The 9,999-nt window shown below is 38.5% G+C and overlaps 1 non-coding gene across 1 annotated transcript; it reads left to right on the forward strand.

Annotated features, from left to right (window-relative positions):
• The first annotated feature begins 8,075 nt into the window (after positions 1 to 8,075).
• LOC133813703 (small nucleolar RNA R71) lies at positions 8,076 to 8,182 on the forward strand. Its single transcript, XR_009884707.1, has one exon. It is a non-coding gene; the product is annotated as a small nucleolar RNA R71 (small nucleolar RNA).
• The last annotated feature ends 1,817 nt before the right edge of the window (positions 8,183 to 9,999 follow it).

Below are 9,999 nucleotides of genomic sequence, written 5' to 3' on the forward strand. Positions count from 1 at the left end.
GCTACCACATTGGCCTTTCCTGGATGATACAGAATCTCACAGTCATAATCTTTTACTAACTCCAGCCAACGCCTTTGCCTCATATTAAGATCTTTCTGGGTGAAGAAGTATTTTAGGCTCTTGTGGTCTGGATAGATTTCACACTTCTCTCCATAGAGATATTGTCTCCATATCTTTAAAGCAAAGACCACAGCCGCCAACTCTAAATCATGAGTGGGATATCTCTTTTCATACTCCTTCAACTGACGGGAAGCATAAGCAATTACCTTCTCTGATTGGATCAGAACACAGCCCAAACCCTGATGAGAAGCATCATAGTAAATCACAAACTTTTCCTGATCTGTTGGAAGACTCAAAATCGGAGCTGTAATCAATCTCTGCTTCAATTCTTGGAAGTTGTTCTCACATTTATCTGACCACACAAATTTCTGACTCTTGCGTGTCAGCTCATTCAATGCACTAGCTATCTTTGAGAACCCTTCCACGAAACGTCTATAATAGCCTGCCAATCCAAGGAAACTTCTAACCTCAGAAGCATTCTTTGGTTTTGGCCAATCTCTGACCGCTTCGATCTTCGCTGGATCTACCTTAATCCCCTCCTTACTGACAATGTTCCCAAGAAAGGATACCTGAGATAACCAGAACTCACACTTCTTGAATTTAGCAAACAGTATGTGTTCCCTCAGTCTCTGTAGAACCAACCTCAAATGCTGCTCATGTTCTGACTCAGTCTGAGAATATACCAGAATATCATCAATAAAGACGATCACAAACTGGTCCAGATAATCTTTGAACACTCTGTTCATCAGATCCATAAAAGCAACAGGGGCATTAGTCAATCCAAAAGACATAACTAGGAACTCATAATGCCCATACCTAGTACGAAAAGCAGTCTTTGGTATATCTCCTTCCTTGACCCTCAACTGATGATAACCAGAACGAAGGTCGATCTTTGAGAATACCTTCTTACCTTGCAACTGATCAAACAGATCATCTATCCTTGGCAAAGGATACTTATTCTTAATTGTCAACTTATTCAGTTCTCTGTAATCAATACACATTCTCAGAGAACCATCCTTCTTCTTCACAAACAGAACTGGCGCACCCCAAGGTGAAAACTAGGTCTGATAAAACCCAAATCTAGAAGTTCTTGCAACTTCACTTTTAACTCTTTCAACTCAGCTGGGGCCATTCTGTAAGGTGCTCTAGACACTGGCTCCGTCACTGGTGCCAGTTCTATCACGAACTCAATTTCTCTGTGTGGTGGCAACCCAGGCAAATCTTCTGGAAACACATCCAGAAATTCACAAACACGTCTGGTCTCTTCTAGTTTGACTGGCACGACCTGAGTGGTATCAACCACACTGGCCAAGAATCCAATGCAACCTCCTTGCAATAGATCCCTAGCCCTTAATACAAAAATCATAGGAATGCGAGGTCCATGCACAGCACCAACAAACACAAAAGGATCCTCACCTTCAAGCTCAAAGGTGACCATCTTCCTTCTGCAGTCAATGGTTGCCCCATACTTTGCCAACCAGTCCATACCCAATATCATATCGAAGTCAGTCATAACCAACTCTATCAAATCCACTGACAACTCTCTGCCCTCCACTGTCACTGGCAAAGATCTAACCCATCTCCTGGATACCACTAACTCTCCGGTGGGTAGCAAAGTACAAAACCCCACAGCATAAAAATCACAGGGTCTACATAATCTATCAATAACACTACTAGCAACAAAAGAATGTGTAGCACCAGAATCAATCAAGACATTATAAGGGGTTCCAGCACTAAGAAGCTGACCTATAACAACTGAGGGAGAAGCCTCAGCTTCTGCTTGAGTCAATGCGAACACTCAAGCTGGGGCCGAGCTGTCCGCTTTCCTGGGTTCTTCCTTTCTTTCCTTAGGGAAATCCTTTTTAAGATGATCCACTGCTCCACATGAGAAGCAGGCCCTCGCCCTACACTCTCCTAAATGATGTCTCTTGCATCTAGGGCACTCAGGATAAGACTTCCAGGCTTCACTACCACCTGGACGACCCATAGAAATACCACGGGGCCGCCTATCAGGACTTGGAACTAGGAAGGTGTCAGGAACCCTCCTCTTCTGATCACTGGGGCCTACACCCCTACCAGAACCCACAAATGGAGGACCTGTCCTCCTGAAATCCTTTCTGGCTGCACTGTCATCCAAGATTCTATTCTCTGCACTCTTAGTTGTGAGTGCCTTCTCAACCACCTGTGCATAGGTAGTAACCCCAGCCACAGTGGTGATACGCACATCACGGGCTAATCTGGGCTGTAGCCCCTACAAGAACCTCTCTCTCCTGGTCCCATCAGTGGGCACCAGCTCCATGGCAAACTTTGCCAAACGATCAAATTTTAAGGCATACTCAGTGACTGACAAGTTTCCCTGAAGTAGCCTAAAGAATTCCTCAGCTTTAGCTGCCCTGATTGCATCATTATAATATTTCTCGTTAAACAGAGTTTGAAACTCTTCCCAACTCAGGGCATTTACATTCTTGGTCTAGGTAATCACTTCCAACCAAATCTGGGCATCCTCCCGAAACATATAAGTGGTACAGGCCACCCTCTCATTACCAGTTACCCTCATGAAATCAAGGATAGTGGTAATCATACTCATCCACTGCTCTGCCTTGGCAGGATCTGCACTGTCGTCAAATACAGGAGGTTGTTTCTTCCTGAACCTTTCATAGAGTGGTTCCCATTCATTCCCAACCCCAGGCAGATGCTCTGCTGCTGGCACCGACACAGGGGGTGCCTCTGATACACTAGCCACTGCAGGCGCTTGCTGCTGCTTCAGGAGACGAAGCTCCTCTCCCTGTCTTAACACTGTCGCCTGCAGATCACTGATCATCTGCTGCCAGTTTATAGGAGCTGGCTGTGAAATCTGTGACTGGTCATTAACCTGACCCTGACTATTATTATTATTCTGGCCCTGATCACTCTGACCAGCTGAAGTATCTGTCTGCCCTGGATTCATTCTTATCTGACACCTTGCTGAAATAATGATCAATACGACCAGTCAGGTAGTAATAACTAAACCTCTTGCTGCCTTATGGTCCAAGAACAAACAGACAATTATCACATTCCACAGTCTTACAATTATACAAACAGATACATGTTTATAGCATTTAGCACTTAGCATGTATCACATAATAGTTCATAATCAATCATACTTATAAGTATGTTCCAACAATCTCAGTACTAATTAGCACACTATTGCTGAAGATATAATATTTCAGGGCACAGGTTTAACATGGTGTCTCATGCATATAGGTAAAGCACATATACTATATTTAAGCAGTTATACATATAACTACATAAATAGTTACCAAACCATGAGTCGTGCTTAACTTCAGTGATGTGTGTGCATGCCCAGCAAGTCTACACAAACCCTAACCTTGGCACGCTCTTATACCAAGTTGTAACGCCCTGGTTACCCCAGAACAGTTACGGTGACCGGTGAACCGGAAATTTGACCCGCTACCCGAGTCCTTTGGTTAAAAACGTGCTCTAAGTGCTATTAACATGCTAAGGTGGAAAACCAATAAAAAGGAATGGATAAATTTTATTAAATACATAAACTGCTCATGAGCGCATCAAAACATTTACAAGTCATTCATAATACAAAATGGCCACTACTATTTCAAATTTACAACCCCGCCGACCTAAGCGGGAAAAATAGGGTAAACCCCCTAGTTCCTCTGAGAACTCCATGGCCGTGGTGGTCAAGCGACCGCATATGTACACATTACCACCTAAGCTCTCCACTCAAGGCTGGGTGAGCTTTTCTTTCCCTTTACCTGCACCACATAGCACCTATGAGCCAAGGCCCAGCAAACAAACACAATATATCATGATATAATATCAACAATGATCATAATAATCATTCAGGACTATCAGTCCAAAACAGATAGGTGACAGTCGCAAAAGTCACTAAGTTTGGTATAGCTCCCTTAAGCCATGTGATTAGATCTAATCTTCATTCGACCCTGCGTTCAGGACGCTTATGCCGGTTCTGACTCTTAGGTCACTGTCCCTGACTCGTCAGTGCCATATACAAGTAAACAATATTCACTAGCATTTAATATGCAATCCGTGTCCACATTTATCAACTAGCATGACTCAACAACTATCATACATGTCATATACACGGGGTGCAGTTTTCTTACCTCAGGTTCGAGCGAGAAATATTATAAGGATGACCCTTGAGAATGATCGATCTTTTGGTTCCTTAGCGGTTACCTAATCACAACCAATTATAACCTCCATTAATGAAAATCAACATGGATTAGGTCTTAACCTAAGCACCACTCTTGGGACCTCGAAACATTCCCACACCGTGAGTAGATTCGATCCCGGGCCTTAAGGATTGAAACCCCAAGTCAAAAACCCTTAAAAACATTCAAAACGGGACTTTGAAGGAACAGAGTAGCGCTACAGCGCTGACCCCTAGCACCACAGCGCTATACTCAGAACCCCCAACACGCCCAAATGCCCTCTGAGTAGCGTTGTAGCGCCTAAGGTGGGCGCTATAGCGCTACCTCCAGACCAGGAACCCCCTGAAACCTCCTTCTTCATCTCCTTCGATTCTAACCTGTTTCCAATGCTTCCAAATCCCATTTTTGGTGCCAAATGAACCCAAAAACCATCCCAACATACCCCAAACATCTCAACCATAGGAACCCTAGCCAAAACTCCCAACAAAACCAAGATCTCAACCTAGAAATCTCAGATGTAAAACAGAACTAAAATAGGGCAAACCAGGAATTTCAATGGTTAGAAACTTACCCAAAGCTCAGCTTATGATGCCCTTCAATGGAGGAACATTCTCCCAAACTCCCAAGGCTTACTTCCCAAGCTTGAATCCTCAATAATGGCTCAAAATCTCAAAGGAAAATGAAGGAAAGGATGGTACGAGAAGGCTCTCAAAGTTGCTATTTTTTTCTACCTCTTTCTCACCTCAAAAATGGTTATATCTATCCTAGGGGTGAAATGACCATTATACCCCTAGGTCAATTGAAGGTTTCTAAAGGCTCCCAAGGGAAAAATTGGTATTTTCCACCTATTTCGTTAATCATAATTAACGCTCTCCAATTCCCTCTATTCTCAATAATCTCAAACACCAATAATTCATATCCCGTTACCCTTTAATTCATGGCAACGTTCTAATCCTTAAAACCACCCCGAGACTCATCCCGAGCCCCGACCTTAAACCTGTTATGACTAGATCGCTAATCAATAATCCAAGATCATCTCATGCCGAATAGCTCGAACAAACCCACATTATAATGTGGTCTCAACAACATATCACCGACATGCGTACAAATATACAATTATACCCTCAACTGGCCAAATTACCATCACACCCCTGTAATTAAAATGTGGACTCACATTCATACATTTAACATCATATTATAATATAATTCACATATACAAGCATATTATCATTTAATGGCATATTTAAGCAAGTATGGCCCTCCCGACCTACTAATCCCGCCATTAAACCACATCGAAGAATTCGGGGCATTACATTTCACTTGTATTATTTTTAAGACTTAATTTTTAAATAGAATAAATTCAAATGTGATAATCCAATAATTATTTTTAAAATATTTTAATAAAATTTCAGCCACTATTTAATTTATTTTAAAAATCACAAGTAAATTAAATTCAACATTTTTCTTAATTAAGAAAAAGAAAAATCATAACTATTAAAGTGAACACTCATAGTTATATTAAAAATACCACTTTTAATATTTTCATAGTTTAAGGTATTAATTTATTTCAACATACACATCTAATTCCTTTTATTTAAAAATACAACTTCACATTTTCACTAAAATTCCAGGAACCAATTATATCCTCAAATTCACTATTTTTATTTTTAAAAACTCATATTTTTCTCAAAAATATAAAAAAAAATCTGTAGGTAATAATTTGAGCAAAATATAATTTCAAGGCATCTTAAAATTTTCCATTTAATTTCTTGAAAGCATTATAGCACTTACAAAATTATTTAAACATTAAAAAATATTATTCTCATCATATTGACACCATTTATACAGAAAAATCAGCAAGTCCTTCAAATCATAAAATTCATCACTTTCATCATGCATGTTTAATTAATATAATTAAACACAAATCCTAGCATGCTTCTATCATTCAAATAATTCAAAAGAAAACAACTAACATATACTCATTTAAAATCTTACAAACACCCTATTATATTTCTAATGTATATACATGCCATCAAATAAATTAATAATGACAAACATGCATCAATAACATAAAATACCAATATCCATATATGCCTTCATATTAACCCTAGCATGTTCCTATTTCCCAAATAACATGACCAAAATCATAGACACATCAAAAGAAACATAAGAAAAACTTCACAAGTATTATCTGCACATGCTTCTCATCAAGCCATCATAACAATAATTCAACACATTCATCAAGACCCAAATAACCAAATCATTAGCTTTACATCAAAACATGATTTCTTTGAAAACATCCCTCAATATCAATCAACACAAACATAATATCCTACCCAAAACACAAACCCACTTTCATCCATGATATCTTTATATAACAACATAAAATAACAATAACCAATAAATTGAGGGGGAAATCCAATACCTCTCTTGATAGAAATCAAGAACCCAAAATAGTTATGGCCACACTCTTGTTTGCTAGCCTCCAATACCTTATTGTTACCATCAAAACATTAGACCAAACAATTAAATCTCACATAGATCAACATTAAGAAATCAAACACCCTTACCCTCTTGTTGGTCGAAACCCTAACAACAAACCCTATGCTCTAGTGAGATTAGATCCTAGCACCACAAAATGAATTCCATTAGACTAGAACCAAGAAGAAGAAGGGAAATAAACCACAATCCAAACCCATACCATAGAGACCCCGAGACCTTCTTCCTTCTCTTCTTCTTCCTTCACATTTTCTCCTTGCTTTCTCCTCATTCTCTCTAGAAAATAGCAGCTTCTCTCTCCCTTTCTCTCTCTAACTCGCTTCTCTCTCTCTCTTCTTCTCTCTAGGCCAACGACACCTCCAAGCAAAATGGCCTCTTCTTTTCCTCTTCCCTTTGTATTCTAGATTGGCCAAAAATAACCTAATAAACAAAATGGTATGTTTCCCAATGGTGCCTAATCCCCTTTATTCTAATTTATTTGATTGAAGAAAAAAAAAAAGGGACAAATTCTAATCCTCCTTGTTGTCCACACTACCCCTTTGTTACCCTTTTATTTTATTTTTTTAATCAAATAAATAAATAAATCTAATAAAAAGGAAACTACAAAGTGTGTAGAAAATTCTACACATGTGCACCATGAAACCATGCACATGCACACACTCAATAACTAGGGTGCATCACTACCTACCATGCACCTTAGTGCATTCAACGAAAACTCAATAATTCACATTTTTAAAATAAATAAATAATTAATAATTAACAATTAAATTCACAAAATTCTACCAAACAATTCTAACAATTAATTTAAACAAACACATAAATAAAATAATTCACAACACTTAACAATTAAATAAAATAAAGCACAAAATTTAATAACTAAAAAAAATTGGTGCACTACGATATTGGGTGTAGGTCTTTAAAAGTTACCAATAACTTGTGCCTGTTCCGATGGCATATTATTTACATATGTTAAGCAACTAGCTGTGCTCGGGCATTGTTCATAAGAATGCAGTCCCCCACAAATCTCACAACTCATGACATTATGTACTTGCATTGCTTGTGCGGCGAGGTTATTCTACTGCAATTGCTTGGTTCGAGATGCCACTTGAGCGATCAATAAAGCAATAGGATCAACTTCTAAGACTCCAGCTACCATCATATTCTCACGCTCAGTAGGCCAATTATAGTTATTCATGGGCATCTTTTCCAATAATTCATATGCTTTTTTAGCGCTTTTTCTCATAAATGCTCCTCCCGATGCTGCATCTATAATTGTCCTGTATTTCCCCCCAAACCATTGTAAAATGTATGGACCAGCAACCACTTCTCTATCCATGATGTGGGAATTTCCTTTGCAATTCTTTAAAATGTTCCCATGCATCATATAAATACTCCCTATTCAGCTGATGGAAGTTATTAATCTCTCCTCTTATTCGGGCTGACTTCGCAGGAGGAAAATATTTACCAAAGAATTTCTCAGCCAAATCTTCCCTAGCTTCCATCAGGAATGACTATTGCAGCTGGACATTTTGACCCATTCCCAGAAAATGGGTGCGTGCCACGTAGGCGCTGGGTGGTGGCAGAAATGCAGGAGGAGGTTGGGTCTTCGTTGGGCTACAGCTGGGCGTTGGAGGCTGGGCCTTCGTTGGGCTTCAGCTGGGCTTTGGAGGCTGAGCCTTCATTGGACTTCAGCTGGGCGTTGGAGGCTGGGAAAGGAGTTGGTAATTGAGGAGTTGGGATCCTCATTTGGCAATCCCCCAAATTGTACACAATTCTGTACCATCTGAATAATTGAGGGTTTTCCTCAAAATTATTTGCCTTAATAGTAGGAGGACGAATGCTTGAATGTATCCCCGTAACAGTAGGGAGTACAAAGTTTCTCAATGGTGGATCGGCCTCAGCTTCATTACCCATATTTGCATTGTTGTTGACAATGTTATTTGTGCTCTCATACATGGCAAAGTCCATCCTTTTCTTTATCTTTCGATTCCGTCTGCACGTTCTCTCAATTTCAAGATCTATTGGTATGAGTCCCTTTTGTCTACTTCCTCGCATATACCTACAATTCCTGAAACACAATACAGCCTCGATCCGAATAAGTGTAAAGTAAAAAAAATTAAAACCAAATTAGAACAAACAACAATTAATTTTGATATTGGAAATTAAGTCCCCGGCAACGACGCCAAAAACTTGATCTGTAAAATATGCACGCTAGTGTACGTGGTCGTGTCAAGTAGTAAATTCTGGAAGAACGGATATCGTCCCATTCAGACTATTAACCAATTACCAATAATCGTTCTTTAATTTCTATTTGGCAAACAAAATTTAGATGAATAAATCTAATTATAAAATATTAAATAACTGTGAACAAAATAACTAATCAAAAGATGAAAAATCAATAATAAAATGACCTAGGGTATTAACTTCATCAACTTTTCATTCTACTAATTTATTAATCAGTTCTAAACTTCTTTCTTCCTATTCTAATAGTAGGTTAACATAAATCGATTCCTATTCTTTTTCAAGATATAAGATCTCATCCTATATGAAGGTTTTCTAAATCTCTGTGATAAACTTAAACATATAGCACACATTAAGCATAGAAACCTAATTACTACACAAACCATACAGGTACTTTCATCCAATATGCAACCTATGTCTATATAATGATAGCATACTCGATTATCATCTTTCCAATTTTGAATCATAATCATAAATCAAGCAAATATTAATTAAGTATTTACTAGCATTAAGCAAACATTATATAGATTAGAATATAGAGGAAAAATCAATAGAATATCATAATTAAATTAAATAGAAATGCAAGTGACTGCATTAAACCCTAGATAAAAATGTTTAGTTCATATCATATATGACTAAATAAACAAAATAATAATTTAGAAACATAAGATTCAAAAACTTGAATAAGAAAGAAAAAATATAAAAGTGCAGAAAAACTAGTCTAAGAATCAAAATTAGTCTCTAAAAACGTAATTAAAATCTGACCTAATTTCTAATTAAACCCTAAGTCTAGATTTATAGTAAAAAAATCACAAATTTGTTGTTTTTCATAGGCAGGTCGCGACTTGGCCTTCGCTAGGTTGCACCCCGTATCAATTTTAAAGCCCTTCCGAGTCTGCATATGTCTCAGGCGTCGTGACTCAAGCACTATCAAGTTGCTGCCCATGTCTTTGATGTCCCCCTGATTTAGCCTCTGATTTCCCCTAGTGCCGCGACTTATAAGGGCAAGTCA

Source organism: Humulus lupulus, chromosome 1 (genome assembly GCF_963169125.1).
Source record: "Humulus lupulus chromosome 1, drHumLupu1.1, whole genome shotgun sequence".
Lineage (NCBI taxonomy): Eukaryota > Viridiplantae > Streptophyta > Magnoliopsida > Rosales > Cannabaceae > Humulus > Humulus lupulus.